The sequence below is a fragment of the Felis catus genome, chromosome C2 (assembly GCF_018350175.1).
Source record: "Felis catus isolate Fca126 chromosome C2, F.catus_Fca126_mat1.0, whole genome shotgun sequence".
In the NCBI taxonomy this organism is placed as follows: domain Eukaryota; kingdom Metazoa; phylum Chordata; class Mammalia; order Carnivora; family Felidae; genus Felis; species Felis catus.
In genome coordinates, this window is record NC_058376.1 from 1070153 (window position 1) to 1089030 (window position 18878).

Consider the following 18878-nt stretch of genomic DNA (forward strand, 5'->3'; position numbering starts at 1 on the left):
TCTGTCGTGTCTGCCCAGCCCACGTGCGAACCCTCACCACGGGTGGTATCAAACGACCATCATGATGTCACTGCACGTGCAGCGCAGAAGAGTGTGCAGACCTGGCCCTCAGGAGCAGGAGAGGCCTACTTTCGAACGGCACTGTCCCTGATGAGGGGAGGGCAAAGGAAGAGAAAGGGTTGTAATATTTCAAACACAAAACCAGATTTATGACATACGTGCACCCACACATAAAGAGTATGCACACTTACACATGTGCATGCGTGTCTACGCATGTTTATATACGTGTGTATGCACATCTTTCTCATCTCTGGCTACTGAAAGGTTAGGAGCAAAGAAGCGAAGATACCCCAACAGCAACAAGCATGCCTAGCACCCAGATTTCGCTGTTCCATAACATTTCCACATTACAAGGAACTAGAGCCCTTCAAAGAAATGCTGATTGTAGGGCTGGGCAGGTTAGGTACAAGATGAGCCTGAAACGTTACATAAGCAATGTTAAAAATTTTTTTTTAATTTTTTTAATTTCAAAAACAGGGGAGAGGAAAGAAAAGGGAGGGAAGGAGGAAAGATGGGTGTTACGAACTGAATGTCTGTGTCCTCCCAAAATCGTGTCCTTCAAGGTGGGGCCTTGGGAGGTGGTTAGGCCACACGGTGGAGCCCTCAGGATGGGGCTCTCACTCAGACAACCCCAGAGAGTCCCCCTGCCCCTCTGGCCCTGTGAAGACACAGAGAAAAGGAGCCATCGGTGACCCTAAAGTCGGCCTTCACCGGAGCCCTACAGTGCTGGCACTCAAGAATGGGAGAGACAGATTTCTGTTGTGGATAAGCCACCAGTCAATGGTCTTCGTTATAGCAGCCAGAGCAGACTAGGGCAGGACTGAGACAGGAAGGGAAATGATAGGGGCACCCCACAGGAACTGGCAGCGGCCTGGCTGGGGATAACGCGAGTCCCCAAATCAACTGAGAACTGCGGAGAATTATAAACTAGAACAGTGCATAGATGATGAGGAGGGAGCGTGGGGCGGGCTGAGGACAAAGTGCAAGCTAGGCACCGGGCCCCCACCCACCCCCGGCGGGATACGTGTGACACTCCTCAGGCTCTCCCGGCTGCCCAAGGGCAAAGGAAAGGGGAAAACCAATGGTTAGCTGATAGAGATCCCAGTCGTGCAGGACAGGAGTCTCCAACAGCTTACCAAGGTCTTAGCAAATTACAAGAAAAAGATAATCTTATCAACAGCCTAATCTCCAGAAACCTGTAGCCCCAGCATCACCCCTCCACAGTGATGTGGGGAACAAAGGCAAGAAGGAAATGGCAGAAAATTAAATTTGCTTATAACCTGCAGCCCATGACAGACACTTGAAGCCAGCAGCATAAAATGTTTCCCCAGGAACTCCCTACTGTCTTCATGTTAATGCTTTGCTAGAGGGAAAAACAACCTTAGCTGACAATGGCGAGGCCTCAGGTATCTTAGGAGTGGTCTTCAGTACATCAAAGTCCCTCTGGAGGCCTCCCATTTGACTCTACCCCGCCCCCCCCCCAAACTTCATAGTATATGATGAGCCACTGTTCATAACCCCAGGGCAGCTCTTCCTGCCCACGGGTCCTGTCCCACTACTTTAAAAATCACCTTTTTGCACCAGAGATGTCTTCAAGAATTCTTTCCCGGCCGTCAGCTCCGGACCACCCCACCATCACCCCAAAACCTCATCAGTGAAATAAAGAACTAAAATCCATCACGCGGAACTGACAGTAAACAGGTAAGTAAACAGAAGGGAGGAAAGGACGCACCCACAGCAACTAGCCCGGGGCTGACAGGCATGCGTGGGGAGTGCCACAGAGGACAGACGTCACTTTGCAACCACCACAGTGAAGACAGGTGTGGGCACAAGCCACCAGTGGACACCAAATCCAGGAGAAATTTTCCCGACGGGCAGTGTGCTGCCTGGTCTTAAAATAAAATGTCTTCCCTCAGATTGCTTCTTCATTGCAAGGGGGAAGGAAGGAAGGGTCCTGGGCCGGAGGGGCAAGTGTGTGACTGAGCAAACAGTCCCCAAAAGGGACTGTCCATCCAGACGCGAGGCCCTGAGAAGTACGGCCCAGCTCACAAGGGACTCTCACGGTGGGGACCGATTAGCAGACAAACCCACAAGGAAGAAACTATTTTCAGAAAGGGGCCGTGCTCTTCACCACGTCAATGCCACAAAAGTGACGGGAAGGTTGCACAAATGTACCAGTTAGAGACCAGGGACTCACAGCAACAAGTGCAAGCCTGCCACAGACTGGGTCTGGCACCTGCACCGGGGAGAACACCGTGGAAGACCAGGGAAGACGTCGCGGGGCCACGGACAGGGGGAGCGTGTGAGCCGGGGGCGAAGTTCCTGGCGTTAGCACGGGGGCCTCTCCCCTCCTCTGCACACAAGCTCCGGGGAGGACTCCGGGGCCTAGGCAGTCTTCAGTCTCCACACCTGCCTCTTTGCCAGCTCCTGCTCACCCCCAGCACACCCGATCGCCCCCGGTGGCAACAGACGGCTCTCTCCTACACCGGCTTTCAGAGTCACCGGCAGCCACCCCGCTCCCTCCCTCTCACTTCAAGCTGTCCAATACCCAGCGACTTTGCTTTTCTGCCCCACCAAATCCACGGACACGTCGCCCGAACCTCACTGTACTTTCCTCCCTCCTCCACCTGGAAAAAGGAAACCACATTTGGTGACGAAGCAGTATTACCGTGGCTACGCCAAAACCGCTTGTGAAAATGGAAACAGTCCAATTTCCTGAAAGCGATTTGGTCATGAGTACTTGAAATCTGAACTTTTCACAACTGAACAGCAATGAAGTGAAGAGGTTAGGAGGAGGTTCTGGAACAGGAGCTCTAGACTTGACCCTGTGCTCTGGAGCTGACTAGAGATTCCTGGCTCATAAAATAGGATAATTGAAGACCTTGGAGCTTTACGGGGACTGAATGAGGACCTTCCGACTTCCCCCTGGAAAAAAGCAATTATTATGGAAGCCATCTTTTCGTGCACTCCCGTATTCCTGGAAAGACAGCAGCGTGCCTCGCCCTCCGGTAGAAACTTAACCAGCCTTGGCCTCCCATCCCTGCCGCCTCTCTGCCCCTGCTCCTGCTCCGAGACCAGGCAGGAACAGGTGAGGAAATGCAGTCTCACGGATGGAGAGGCCGTGCAGACAGGGACGGTGACCTCGCCAAGGTCACAGGGCGATTTGGGAGAGGAACTGGAAACAATGCAGCCTCTGGATCCCGGGCCTGACTCCACCGGCCCGGAGGCCTCCTGCCAGAAAGTTCTCCCGTGACTTCCGCCCCTGCTCTGCCAAACCGACACAGGGGCGAGCTGGGAGCTGTGCCCCGGCAGCAGCTGTTCTCCAGCTGCCGCCAGCCCCGCGAGATCTGGCCCGAGGCCCAGGCTCTGCAAAGACGGGGCGGGGGAATGCAGTGCTGGTGAGACGCAGGCTCCTACCGGCTTGCTGTGAAGCACAGCCGGGAGACAAGCGTGTAAGAAAAAACCCATTTCCTCAGTCAGGGGGAGAACAAAACCGTAGGGTCACCTTCTTCTGCCCTGCGAGAGCGAAGCAGCCGGAGCACTCAGAAAAGGCAGCGGCCCACACGGAAAGCCCCTTTCCGGCTGTCACTGGAGTGTCCCGCTGGGCACCCTTCACATCCAAAGACACGGCGGCCTCCGCAATACAAGCAGCAAGTGCGCACTAAATCGAATGGTGTAACCTGTAAAGCCGCCGGCGTCTCAGAAAGAAAACACAGAGGCGTGAAATAAGCAGAGTGAATCTGTTCAACCCGAGAAGTAGAAGCATCCTTGGCCCCTGGGACCAGGCGTGACATTCCCCCAGGGAGAAAACCTCAGGCCGCCCTCAGCCCAGCTGAAGGCGCAGCGCAGCGCAGCTCGCCACACCTGGGCGCACCTGGCCCATCGTGCCTAAAGAAAGACAGTAAAGGCCCCGTGTCTGTACCGAACGCGAGGAACGTTTATTAAGGAAGCATCCAGAAAGGCTGACTCCCACTTGTCTAAACGTATACCTAGAGGTGGCTGGTCCGCCACCCCCACACGCCATCCCTGGTCACCGTGGACCAGTGATAACAGCGCTCCAGATCCATCACCGTCTCTGCATGCGGGGCCGCCAGACGGCCTGGCGACGTGGCAAAGAGGGAGGAATGAATGAGTCATCTTGTGAAACGCAATCGGCCCCTTCCTGCCAGGCTGCAATGCGTCCGAGCCTCCAGGAGGACAGCACTCTCCTACGTCCACGCGAGAGGAAAAAGACACAGAATAAAAACCACTCGACCAAATCAGAAAGGAAAGCCAGACGGAGGCAGAAGCAAGAGACAGGTGCCTCGAGGTCTTTGTGGGCCCGGTGGGGCAGCTCACGCATCATCGTGGTGCAGATTCTCATGAGAGCCCGTCAGTGAGGCGTCCCGTGCCCTTATGTGAAGGGCAGAAAGGGAAGGCCGGCGGGAGGCCTCCGCAGCTACCAGCCCATCACTCACCCTCGCCCATCTCTCCCTGGGAGGACGCGAGGTAGCCTTCCCCACGCAGCCACCGCCTCCACGGCGTCCCTCTCCTCTGCTCGCGAGGCCCACGTTTCCATAACGAGACGGCGCCCCTCCCTGCCCCCCACCCCCGCACACACTGGGACCTCAGTGTGGGAGACGGGCCTGTGGCAGCTCCCTCTCTGTGAGTGTGGGAAGCACCCCCAAATCTAGCTCCCTCCTAGACTCAATGGCGCACAGCTACACGGGCACCTTTGAAGCAAGTACCCCCTTCTGCTAGGACCACCCCCCCATCAATGATACAGGTGACCCCAGGATCTCAGTCCTCATCGGTGCCGGTGGCTGACAGCTGGCCGCCCCCCCCAAATTCCATCTCTCTCTTGCGTGACCACAACTGTGACCGAGCACAGGGCTGCCTGAGGGGACCCCCACCCCGGCCCAGCCTCCCCTGCGGCAGGCGCCAGGCCACCACACCCCACCGCGGGTAGGCCGGCTCCTGCTTAGCACCACTGGGTACGAGGTCCCACTCCCGGACACAAGCCAGCCTGACCTGGCCTTCCAACCCCGCAAGTTCAGTTGCTGGCCTTCATCGTGCCCTTGCCCCTCCCTGAGGACACACCGGACGCACGTGCATCCGTTTCAGCCGGAGGTCCTCCCGACAGAAGGAGATACACCACTCACGGAATGGCAGGCCACCTGGAGCCCCCGCCGGGACATCCTCCGGGGCAGGGGGCTTCCGGGGGCCCAGCCCACCCCCCAGCCTGGCTACACGGAGAGACAACCCTGACCTCCGTGGGTCATCCAGCCCCGCGGGCACAACTGTCACCCAGGGCCCAGCCCCACGACCTCCCCTCAGCTCCGAGCAAGGATCCCCAAAGCCCCTGGGGCATTTCTCCCTCGGGTCCCACAAAGAAGTTATTCTGCCCCCACGCCCTAGGCCCTCTTCTCGCCGTACACCCGGTTTCCATCTCCCCGGCCGCTCGGCGTCGCTCTTCCTCCCGCTCTGTGTGAGAGAACCCACCCCCGTGAGTTGCTGGCCCCGTGACCACCAGCCCCGGCCGAGCTCTGGTCACCGCTCCTACACGGCAACCACGGCCCCGCAGACTCTCGTCCCGCATGCCCGGCCTCAAGGATCCAGAGAGGCCGCACTCTCTGAATGTGAAGCGTTCAAAGTAGAAAGTTAACAACAGAACATACGGTGGGAAATATCAATCACCTACAAAATGTCAGAACGAAGCCTGGAAATGACAGGCATCTGAATGATTACAGGTCATATCAAAACCAGTGGGGCGCAGTTCAAAGTATCTTGAAAGAACTCTGAAAGCCGAAGTGCATTCATTAGAAAACAAGTTAAATATACAAAAGATGCATTTGAGAAACTAGAAAGGTAACAGTGTAAACCTAAAGAAAAAGAAAACATGCATTAAAATGAGAAATTAGGTTGTGAACAAAATTATGAATGATCGGTATACCGAGAGGGTATTACAACTGGAAGAGTATTAAAAAGTATCAGTAAGATCTACCAGGATTTATTCCAACAGCCAATGCTGGGAATTTCATCAGTGGAATTCTCTACATTAAGAGATGGAAGGAGAAAAATCACAAGACTATCTTAACAGCAGCAACGAACACATGGAGTAAAATTCAACTTTCACTTTTGATCCTGAAAAACAACTTGCAGAAGAGCACCAGAAGCAAGCTTCTGTAACACGGGAGAGAGGGCACTGACCGGAGCCACAGCGAGCACGCCTCGCAGGGAAAGCCTTTGGGCCAAGTCAGGAAGAAGTCCAAACCCAGCTGAGAAACCTATTGCAGCTAAAGCACTTTGACACATGGCCACGTCCAAATACACTGGAATCGAGGGCTTTCCCATACACTATTCAATATCAGAGGGGTGAAGTGAGAAAAATCCCAATTACAATAACCAGATAACATAAATAAGTTGGAAAAGATTTCAAAAGAGAAAATCTACAGCAAGAAAGCTACATACAGTAACTGAAGACTTGGAACACATGGAAAAACAGAATGCCTTCCTAGATTAGGAAGTGAATACTGTAAATAGCAACTGTTTTCAATTCAAATTAGAGCTTTGATCTACTTGAAAAGAAATCCCAATATGGTTTTTTAAGCATTTATTTAGAGAGAGAGAGAGAGAGAGCGTGCGTGCAAGCCGGGGAGGGGCAGAGGGTGAGAGAGAGGATCCTAAGCAGGCTCCGCGCTGTCAGCACAGAGCCGGACATGGGGTTAGAACTCACAGGCCATGAGATCATGACCTGAGCTGAAATCAAGAGTTGGACACTTAACTGACTGAGCCGCCCAGGCGCCTCCTAATGTGATTAATTTCTTAACTTGAAAGTCATTCTAAAGTTCATCTAGCAAGCGAGTAGCCAAGAATAGCTAAAATATTTTTTTAATAATGGGGTTATCGGATAAATATACCATAAAACTAGAAAAATTAAAACAGTTGTACCAGTGTGAGAATTAACAGATCAATTAGATAATGCAAAAAGACACGAATATATACAATATCTGCATGTGAGATATACTTCTAGGACAAAACTAGCAGCACAAATCATTGGGAAAATGAAGTATTTCTCAACAGTGCTTTCAAACTTGTAAGAGAAAATAACTTACACTTTCACATACGTCAAATTAAATCCCAAGCGGATTACACAAGTCAATGCAAAAAGTAAAAACAGAAAAGAAAATGTAAGGACACATTGAAGGCCAGGAAGGGGTTTTCTAAATGTCAAACTGCCCCAAAACACCAGTGCCCAAGTAAAAGGCGAATGACCCACCCGGGGAGACACCCGCTGGCACCTTCACTAAGGCAGGACGTTTACGGAGAAGGAAGACTAAACCAGCCAGTGGCGAAGCGGAGTCCGATCGCACCACGCCCTTCCAGCGTTCTTGGGGACACGGTGTGCTGGTGGGGCCCAGCCAGCAGGACACAAGTGGCAATGACACATTATGCCTCTTTTGAAGTGCATCGCTCCCGTGACCTAGGAATCCTACGTGGACGGATAATGCAATCTTGCCTCAGGAAGAGGGAAAGCTGATTCACGCACAAGGGTGCTCACCTCACTACTACCAACAGCATGACAGATGTGAAGAACACCCAACCATATTAAACAAAAAGGGGATGACTGATACCTACACTTGACCCTTTCCTTGAAGACCCTTTTCCTTGAAGAACAGGCTTGAACTTCACGGGTCCACCTGTGCATGAATTTTTTTGATAAATACCGTATAGTACTCTAAATGTATTTTCTCTTACGATTTTCTTAGTAACATTTTCTTTTCTCTAGCTTACTTTATTGTAAGAATACAGTACATAACATATATAACATACAAATATGTGTTAATCGACTGTTTATGTTATGAGTAAGGCTTCCAGTCACCAGTAAGCAGTTAAGTTCGGGAGGAGTCAAAGTTATGTGTGGATTTTCGACTGCGTGGGAGGTCAGCAACCTTAACCCCTGTGAGTTCAAGGGTTACCTGTACATCCACAGAGTGGGAACTATGTAAACTTTTACAAATAGTGTTCTTAAGGGGTACCTGGGTGGCTCAGTCAGTTGAGCATCTGACTTCTGCTCGAGTCATGATCTCACGGTTCATGAGTTCAAGCCCTGCATTGGGCTCTGTGCTGACAGCTCAGAGCCCGGAGCCTGCTTCGGACTGTTTCCCTCGCTCTCTGCCCTGCCCCCACTTGTGCTCTGTCTCTGTCTCTCTCAAAAATGAAAACAAACATTAAAAAAATTTTTTTTAATGTTCTTTCTTAAACTGGGTTACACAGAACAACGTGCAGGATGGCATTCAGTTTAAAAGCGGGCCCAGGGAAAAAAAATAATAAAGATAAAAAATAAACGCAGGGCCCAGAAGTGTGTGTGTATCTTAATCCCCGAGGCAAAGTTCAGCATGAAAGGGACCAAATGTCTGCAGTAGTGTCTCGTCCCCAGGAGCCCCTGGGCACCGACCATCAGCAGGGCCCTCTCGGAGCACCGGGACGGGAGGTGACAGAGGGGCTCGCACACAGAGGAGATGACACTCGACTAGCACGCGGGACCAGGACAGTGGGGGCCGGGGGAGCCTGAGAAAGGACACACCACCGGGAGGGGCCACTCTACAGGTCTAGAGCTGCGGAGCTCCAGCTCCCAAGGAGAAACATTTTTACCGGATTCAGGGAGGCAGAGGCCGCGAACGCTGGCCAGGTGGTGAGGATGAAGCCCCACTGGGGAGGACCAGATGGCCATGCAGAGGAGCTGGGCCCTGGCAGGAGCAGAGACGGGAGGGGGGCAGCCTTCGTAACGCTTTTATAACGGTATCTGCTATGTAACCGTTTCATTTTTACTTTGCGCCACATTATAAATGTACAGAGTTTTAAAAACCACAGAATCCACAAAGCTGACGGCGAGCACAGGGCCCCTGCCGTCCCTGTGCTCCGGGCCCTGTGGGCAATCTTTCTGGGTTCTTACCCTCTTTGGTATTTATCTCCACCATCGGATCATTACTCCTCCGTGCCCTCTACTAACTTCCTACTGGGAAACTCAACAATCCCCCTCCCTGGCCCTCTGCCCCCTCCACCCCAGGAGGCTCCAGAGACTCCTGTACCCCCCAGACCTCTGCATGAGGTGTGTGCTTCCTGGAGCGACTGAGGGCCTCGTTCGCTGGCTTAGTTTTCTGTGTCTGCATTGCTGGTCTGCCTCCACCCGCTCAGCCGGGGATGAGCCCCTCCCGATCACTCCAGCACAGCCGCAGATCACCTCCAAGCAAGCCACTCGCTTCTTGCTCCACCATCGGAGCGGCTGCTCCACTCACCAGCATCCCAAAGCCATCCCAGGTTCTCCGTGTTCCAGGGGCCGGCAAGGTGGAGGCTGGGCTCACGGTGCTCCCTGACCCACTGGAGCGCAGCCCCACGTCCCTGCGGACCAGCCCCCTCCGTCGCCCTCAGGCTCCCAGTTCACCCTCCAGGGGACAAGTCAGGGTGGGGGAGGAGGGCCGAGAACCGGCCTGGTTTGGCTTGCTTCCTAAACCGGCTTTCCACCAATTTCCTATTTCAGCCCCATCTTTATTGCCCTCCTCATTTTCAGAGGTACATGGCAATGTCATTCTTGAGACTTGGGGGGGCTGTCTGCCATGCAATCCATCTCCCCGCCGGGCCCCCCAGCACAAGTGTGATCACCCCCGAGCTTTCTGTTTTCAGATCTGCTATGTCCCTCTGTTTGTCCATCTGCTGTCTAAGTTCCCCAATTCTGTCATCTCCTCTCAATCTCTTGGTGGCCTCTTCCTTTTAAAAATATCTTACCTGTCACTTTAGTGGTTCTTAAGAAGCAGCAGAGGTCACTGTGAATTCAATCTGCCATTTTGGCTGAAAATCAAGGGAGGAGGTTTTTTTTTTATTTTAAGATGAGAGTTACCGAGTCATGTTGATGCTACTAGAAGTGGCTGCCAGGGACAAGGAACTGAGACCCAGGAGACAGGCGGCCTAACTGAGGCAGGAGCAGAGCCCTGAGCAGCCAGAGGGCAGGGAGACCAGGCGGAGGGCAGGACGGCGGGACTGCAGCTTCGGGAAGGAAAGCGAAGCGCCTGTTTTCTCGAACTGTGAGGCCCGGCCATCAGCCGAGTGAAATCTGACGAAGTGAGGAAGCTGAGAAGAAAGGCCAGATGCACAAGAACTGCCTCCGACACAAGAGACACGAGGGCGTGGAGGCCACCCCAGTCCCTCGGCCAGCGCACAGGGCTACGTCGCCTCCCCGCAGCACACCCGAGACAGGAAGGAGGCAGTGGTGTCTGTGGGGTGACGACAAGGGGCACCAAGAAGGACGTGGCGGGGCAGGAGGCCCCTGACGGAGGTGTCCCGGTGGGGGGCTCATCTGCAGTCCTCCTGTCTGTAGTCGCTGCAGGTAAGCCTTCCAGTTCTTTCTCATATTTGCCAAATCCTCTCATTCTATAGCGAGAATTGTTATCTTAAGGCAGCACAGAAGAAAAACCTATATAAATCAAATAACCAAGTCGGTATTACAGAAAATAAAAGACCTCAAAGTAAATAAAAATTTCAACTGTTTTGTTCTCATTGCTTCTTAATTTCCTTAAGTGCCCAGTTCCGAGTTGGCAGGGAGTGGGCTCTGTCACTCAGTGGCTGTGGGAACTCTGTCCCCCCTGCAAAACAAAGTGGGATTTCAGGGATCCCGGCCGCGGCAAAGCCCAGGCATCACACAGAAGCGGCTTCGCTGTGAAGACTGCCCTTCCCCTCACTCTAAGGAAGTGTGGAAAGTTCTCAGAGACGTGCAAATGGAAAACCAAGTCCTTCCAAAGCTGCCACCTCCCCTGGGAAACGTCCACTGCAGAGGAGCTCTGTTCTGGCTCGTCACACCACCCGGGAACCCCACGGGAAGGCGCCGCAGGACCCGGCCAGGATCGCCCCTGGAGTCAGAGCCGTTTCTGCTCCAACCAGCTCAGTGCGCCCAACGGCTCCCTCCACACCTGCGGGAGAGGCCACGGGTGCCCTGTGGAAAGCTCACCGCCTTCACTTAAGCAGGCCTCTGGGAACCCCCGGAATCCCAGTCCTGACGGCCCCGCTGCCCCGCTTGTCTGGGCCTCTCAGCCCAGCTGCCCAGGCCTTCTCCAGCGGGGAGCCCGAGATGCTGTGCACACGAGACGGGGTGGGTAACTCTGGGCCAGCCCACCCCACCCCAGCCTGCTGGTTTATTTCCAGAACTGCAGGCCAGGTTCCCCATTTGCCAGGAGGACAAATTTGGACAACACCAAATCTAGGCAAAACAGCCCCAGCGCAGACAAGGCGTTGTTTATATGCCTGAATTCCAGCGGCCCTTCCCTTGGGGATGTCTGTGAAAATTAGATCCAGATTTACACAATTATAAAGATGGTCCCAAGCCAGTAGGGATTTGGACGTCCTCTAAAAAGAAAGTGGTAAAATGGCGTTAATTTACCAATCCAACACCCAAAGAAAAAAAGACTACCTGACTCGCGGCCCCTATACCCTGCAGAGTGACAACTGGCCTCAAGGTGACCCACCAGGCCCCTGAGGTGCACCCTGTTGCTCTCTGACCTCATCTCCTGCCCCCTCACTCACTCTGCTCCAGCCTCGCCGGCCTCCCCGATGCTCCACGAGCACCCCGGGCACGTCCCTCGCCTTGGCCCGGAGCCCTCCGTGCTCCAGCACCCGCGGTGCTGACTCCTGCCCCTCCTTCGAGGCTCTGCCCAGATGCCCCTTGCCAGGTGGGCCTATCCGAACACTCCCGCTCCTCCTCACGTCCTTCACGGCAGATGTCACCACCTGACACACCGTGGCGTGTTTACTTCCTACATTTCTTTTTGTAAGCCCCACGTAGATATGAGCTAAAGGAAGCTGGGATTTCAGAAGAGCGCCTGGCACATTTTGCAAATATTTGCTGAATGAATGAAAGAGCAAACAAGGTCTTTGTTCAAGCAATTTGTTAATTAAGGACTTTCCTCTTCTAACATCAGTTAGGACTCTGGTTACCCTCTAGCCCTAGATACCTATGCACATGTGTTTCCTGACTCCTCCCCACCACCACCACCGTCATCACCACCGCCACCTCCACTGCCTCTATCACCACCACCACCGTCTCTCCTGGGGGGGCTGTTGATGAATCACGGTCCCTGCTGCAGGCCACAGGCTCTGTAAGCTCGGTGGGCTATGCCTGTCTGGCTCTCTGACCAGCTGAGCACAGGACTCCAGGGTGGCTACTTGGGTCTGCCATCAAGACCACCAGAAAGGGCAGACATTGAACTCAGAGCCCGCGTCACATCAACAAGTCACCTCCTGCTCATCCTACCATCGTGCAGGGACTCAGGCTCATGAGGTCAGCGGCCTAGGGTCAAATCTTGGTCTCACCACCGACAACACAGTGGCGTCACATCGCTGAGTCCTGGAAAGTGAGCAGAGGGCACTACTCCACGGGGCACTGTGAGGATGGAGTGAGGAATTAGACGGGAAGAATCCAAATCAGCAAAGCTGGCACAAACCAAGCACTTCATAAATATTAGCTACTGTCATGACATCAGGATTCCATGCGAGACTGCTAAAAACCAAATTCCCTGCTGAAAACTAATAGAAAACAACATTTGTAAGCTTTAGAAAAAGACATCTTAAGGATTTGAAAGGAATCATTTCAAGGTAAGTTTTGCAAAACTGGAGTCAAGGCCACAAAGAGATGCCCACACAGCATGGACACACCACCGTGGCCACAGCACACACTTGTCCCTGCCCGGCTGGGCCGCACTGGTGGAGCGTGGGACCAAGGCATGTGGCCCACACCGCACACTCACCACCGGCCCTCAGGCCCCCTGCTGGACAGTTTGGTCAGGTGAAGTTGGTGAAAGGGGTTTAACAGAAAAGGAGAAAACGGCTTCTTTTAAAATCTTGGTTCTACAAAAGCCAGAAAGAAATCATGCAAATCACTGATGCTGTTGGTGTACTTTGACCTGTCACAGGTCCCCTGTGTGACAGGAAACCTGGCCACAAGGAAGGACAGCAAGACACATGGCTTCATAGGCAAGCGAGACTTTAAAAATCAACTGACGTAGCAAGAATCGCTGAGTTTAAAGACATAACCTGTGTAAAGGCATTGTAAGAAGCACTACTTACATGAAACCATGTGAGGATCTCTCTCTGTAGACAGCCCTGTAAACGGGTTAAAAAAATTATTATAATTGGAAATCAGAGACAGAAAATAACCCAAAGAATAATCTATCACCTTAGATGCCAAATTTTACCAACCAAAGGAACTTATTAAAAGAATGTACTCATAAATCAGTTATTTAGGAAGTCAAAGGCAGTTTCCCAGAGAAAAAAATTCCATAAAAGAGGTTAGATTCTAAACTGAGTTTGGAACTTAAGATACCAATAAATGCTCAGAGCCCTAGACCCCAATCCCTGACCCATGGTCGTAAAGCTGATAGAAAGTGTAGATTTTCAATCCCTTGGACCCATGAGGGGTAAGGAGAGGACGTGGTGGGGTGTAGGCGGGACCCCCAGGCGGGACCACCATGTAGTCTCAGCTCCAAGTCCGAAGAGCACTTCACCAGGACGACAGGACAAGGCGGTGCCTGTGTGAAGACGTAGTGTGGAGGTAAGTGGCTCCGCCAGAGGCTCTTACGGGCAGCCCGAGGCCCACGCAGGGATGACTAAAGACCGGAGGAACATTACAAACCCCAGACAGAGGGCGTCCACTTCCAGCCCAGGCAGAAGAAGACAGACCAAATCGACTCTCCAGCCAGACAACGAAAACACAGACAAAAGACATGAGACAAAGCGTTTGTGGGTTTTGAGACATGAGACAACAGGCAGCACAGGACAGTGATCCCTGAAGGAAGGACACAAAATATGAAACAATCAAGCATCCATCAATGGATGAACTGATTAGCAACTTGTAACATATCCACACAACAGGATATTCGACAGCCATTGAAAAAAATGAAGTAATGATACACACTACAACTCAGATGAACCTTGAAAACATTATGCTAAATGAAAGAAATGGTCGTATATTGTATGATTCCGTTTATATGAAATACCCAGAGCAGGTAAATCCATAGAGATAGCAGATTCATGGATGGGGAGAGAGGAAATGGGAAGTGATTACTTAATCAGTGTGGAACATTTCTTAGGGATGAGAAAAAAGTTTTGAAAAAGTCTGAAACTGGGTGGTAGTTGCACAACACTGTGAATGCACTGAATTGTACACTTTAAAATGATTAATTGCATGTTATGTGAATTTCACGCCAATAAGTAAAAAAAAACACAGAATATAATAAGGGAATGTTAGGATCTATTGCATGGCAATAAATTTAATAATATAGATGGAACAAATTTTTAGAAGAATCAAGCTATCCAAACTCACTCGAGAAGGTAACAGATAACCTACATGTATTCAAGAAATTGAATTCAAGTTAAAAACCTTCAACCAAAAAATGAGCCCATCCAGATGGCTTCCGTGGTGAATTCTACCAAGTATTCGAGGAAGAAATAATACAAATTCCTTACTAACTCATCCTGAAGGGTGAATGTAAGAGAACACTTCCCAACTCATTCAATGAGGCAAGTATTAACTTGATACCAAAACCAGAAAAATACACTAAAAGTAAACACAAAATATTTCTCATAAATATAGTGGCAAAAATTCTTAAATTTTAGCATATCAAATCACATAATCTAGCAAAATGGATTTCAACCCAGAAATGCAATTGGTTTAATACGTTTTTAAAAGTCAGTTTCACAGATTTTGGTTTATACGGATGGACTATAGAAACAGACATAAAAAGGAAAACTACGTGATTGTCTCAATAGATGCAGAAAAAGCATTTGGCAAAATTCATGATCACTCATGAAAAGAATTCTCAGCAAACCTAGACTGTAACAGCACTTCGTGCACCTGATAGAGGAGCTGCAGTCACACCACACAGCTAGCGTCACACGTTAGGGTGAAAGGGGGCAGGATACCCCCCAGATCAGAAACAAAGCTCAGGATGTCCCCTCTTAGCGCATCTATCCAACCAGATCTCAATCGCACAACGGTGATCTACCATCAATACAATCTCAATTGAAATCAGAATAGGCTAAGTGGCTTCTAAAATGTGTATGGAGGGGCGCCTGGGTGGCGCAGTCGGTTAAGCGTCCGACTTTAGCCAGGTCACGATCTCGCGGTCCGTGAGTTCGAGCCCCGCGTCAGGCTCTGGGCTGATGGCTCGGAGCCTGGAGCCTGTTTCCGATTCTGTGTCTCCCTCTCTCTGTCCCTCCCCCGTTCATGCTCTGTCTCTCTCTGTCCCAAAAATAAATAAAAAACGTTGAAAAAAAAATTTTTTTTAAATAAAAATAAAAAATAAAATGTGTATGGAAATATACTGCCTTATTTCAAGATTTATTATAAAGCTATACCCTGGGGCCAGGGACCACACAACCAGGGACAGCCCCTATGCCCTAGGGCCTGCTGAAATTACTCGAGCTAGCCAAACTTCTGAAGGCTGACCCCGCCTCACCTGGCCCTCCCACGGAAACCATAATAAAACTCCTGCCCATTTTCCCCTCACCTCCTCTGCCTGCTCACTGACCCTGGGGCTCCTCGTGGGTCCTGAGTAGCCTGCCTCCTGTTTCTCGGGACCTGTGGGTATAAACTTCCTCCTCATGACAGTCATTTCCATGGCAGCCTTTCTTACCATTCCTGATTAAAATAAATCCCAGGTACCCTTGAAAACACACACACACACATACATGGCCAATTGATTTGTGACAAAGGTTCCAAGGCGACTGAATGGGGAAAGGAAAAACTTTTTAACAAAAGATGCTAACACAACTAGATACCATATACAAAAAAAAAAAGATCTCGACATTTTCTTCCCATTCTGTATAAAATTATTTAAACTAGATCACAACTATAAAACTTGTGAAAGAAAGAATAGCAAAAAATCTTACAGACCCCTGGTTTCACAAAGAATTCTTAAGTATGATACAAAAGACATGATGTATAAAAGTAAAAAATGGATAAACTGTATGTCATCAAAATTAAAAATTTTGATCTTCAAAAGACACTTATAAAAATGAAAGTGAAGCTATAGACTGGGAGAAAGTACCTGCAGAACACGTACCCCACAAAGGACTGCACCCAGAATACATGCAATTCTCAAAACTTAGTAAGAAAACAAACAACATAGGATGTGAGGGCGATCTGGCTGCAACATCTGTCACCCCACTGATCACCAGGGTTGATTCGGCTGATCTGGCTGGCTAGGCGGGGGCCCCCTTCCTCCCTCACCACTCCAAGTGCGTCCCTCCGGAAGCTGCGCGCTCGGTCGAAGAGGACCACCTTCCCCGATAGAGGAGGATCGTTCTTCGGTCAAGGGTATACGAGTAGCTGCGTTCCCCTGCTAGAACCTCCAAACAAGCTCTCAAGAAAACAAACAACATAATTTCCAAATGGCCTACCTATCTGATCAAATACTTCAAAGAAAACACGGATGGCACATCCGGCACACGGAAAGATGGTCCAGCAGGCGAAGGGGAGAGTGCCATGCAGACAGGCCAGCACCTGGCACAGGAGTGGCGTGTGCAGGTCACACGGAGACATTTCTCTCCAAATCCTGAATGCCACGGGAGGAGAAAGTGAAAACACACAAACTTCCAAGAGGGAGACCTAAATGTCAAAAATGGTTGCACCACCTGCTGGGCAGGGACAGGCAGTCGGGTCTGGGTCACATGCTCCTGGCAGCTTGCAGGGCACTGGGGGTGTGGGCAGGGTGGGCACACAGGGAGGGCCTGGGGCCAGAGCACCAACCCCACCAGGCGCTCCAGCTTCGGGCTTCCTGGGGTTGGACCCAGGGGAGCTCTGCTCTTCTCTACTGACCACACTCCCTCCAGTGGATTCCCTAAATCCATTTCCCTGTCCTGCCCTCTCCCCTGGGCTCCTGCATCAACTGCCCACCTGAACAAGCAACCAGGATGTCTAGCTCTAAGTCCAAGACCGATCCCTGATGATCCCAAGGTCATCTCACCTCAGGTGCTCACTCCAGTCCTCTGCACCAGCCTCCTGATCCATTCTCCAGCAAGTGCATCAGCTCTGCCTGAGCTCGGCCTCTGACCTACCCCCAACAGCCCCCAGGCCCACCAACTGCCCTCCTGCAGGCTGCAGCCTCCCAACCAAGCCTGCCTTCCCTGCAGGCCTTCAGCCAGAGGGAGCTTCAGAGGCCCCACTGTGCGAGGAGTAACACCCGAACTCATCTCCGGGGCCGGGGCGGGGGTGGTGGAGGGCAACAACTCATCTCCGGGGCAGGCGGGGGGCGGGGGGGGGGGACAGCTGCCACTATTCTCCCCAGCACATCTTCACCCACCCCTTGCTCAGCGCCCCTGCTGCCCTCCCACGTTGCCCTCCCACCACCCAGCTCCTGCTGCAGTCACACTGTGACTCACTGAGCGTGAGCTAGACCACCGCCTCCTCTAAAAGGCCTCCTGGACCACCTGGCAGGCGCTCCCCCACTCCTTCGTGGTCTTCCTGCTCTGACCCACCTGCAGGCACCACTGTATTTTTAATTTATTTCTCTTGATTCTTGTCCCTCACCCCCACTAGAAGAGAGCCCCGTCGTGTCAGGAACCAGGTTACAGGAAGAGCACGTGGAGGCAGGGTCCCTGTACATGTTGGACAGACGGGTGCACATGTGAAGTGACATAAGGACAGACAGGCAGCTGCACGGTGCTGGGACCTGCCGCAGGTCGGGACTCCCCTCCCTGAGGGCAAGACTCCGAAGGCCAACAGGCAGAACTCTAAGTGTGCCGGGAGGCCCAGGACGTGCGTTCCTCTACATGAAAAAGCACAGAATAAAATAAAACTTTCCGGATAGCGAGAAAAAAAGAGGGAAGACATTTTTGTCTCGTCGACTGCAATTGAGAGGCCTGCGATTCAGTGACTCAGGAAAAACCACAGTCAGAGTGTGTCTGACCAGACATCAGCCCTCGTTCAGAGTTCAAGGCACTGCAACACTCACGTGCGCGGCCGCCACTGACCACGCCTGGGCCACGTGAGCCACAGCGCAGAGAGCGGGCCCTCTCCAGCATCCCTGGTCTACACGGGACAGCCGGCATCGCACATGCAGCCTCACGCAGCCACGCCAGAATTTTGGCATTAGAAACACATTTTAAAAGCACTGACTAGAAAGGAGGCAAAATTTTACTCCTTTTGTGGATTCGGCCATAGATACAAATATTAGTTATGTTCTTCTTTGAGCCACTATTTCTAATGTTCCTACTGTTAGGTGCAGAGGAGTTTCACAGAGTCTTAGCATTCCAACCAGAGCATCTACCAAGAATGGAAGCCCTCCCTTCCTAAAGGTGGCTCTCCCACAGCCTCCTCAGACCCAAGCTGCCTCCACGTGCCAGCCTGAGAACACCCGGCAGACAACTCCGGGCGGGAGGATGCTCTGGATCCCACTGAGGCCCCCGTCCCAACCCGAGGACCCCTGCCGTTTGCCTGTTCCCTCTCCCACAGACACCCACACATGTCCACTTGTCTGAAACCCTCAGTCATCTTCACATTCACATGGACACCGCTGACATTTTACACCAGAGTTTTACTATTCATGTGACGGAATGGCCCAGCCCACGGCCAGGAAGGCAGGGAGATTCCTTGCTGTCCCACCTCACCGGGACCTCACGGGCTCCCCGTAGAGCCACTCCTTCTGACAGGAAGGCACCCCCATCGGAGGAGGATGGGTGAGCAGAGACCAGCAGAACACAGGCAGGGGCCGTGGACCACCATGTGGAATGTTTGAGCCACCACTTCCAAAGGCCACTTAATGGTGACCTGGGACAATGCTGGTGGGTGTGCG

The 18878-nt window shown here is 51.9% G+C and overlaps 1 protein-coding gene across 5 annotated transcripts in view; it reads right to left on the minus strand.

Moving 5' to 3' along the window:
* Positions 1-18878, minus strand: part of PCBP3 (poly(rC) binding protein 3) — a 276340-nt gene that overhangs the window by 176687 nt on the left and 80775 nt on the right. For all 5 annotated transcript variants that reach the window (XM_023238609.2, XM_045036487.1, XM_023238600.2 and 2 more), the window contains one exon: positions 13153-13188. The gene's annotated coding sequence lies outside the window, so the exon portion shown is untranslated. The remainder of the gene's footprint in view (positions 1-13152; positions 13189-18878) is intronic.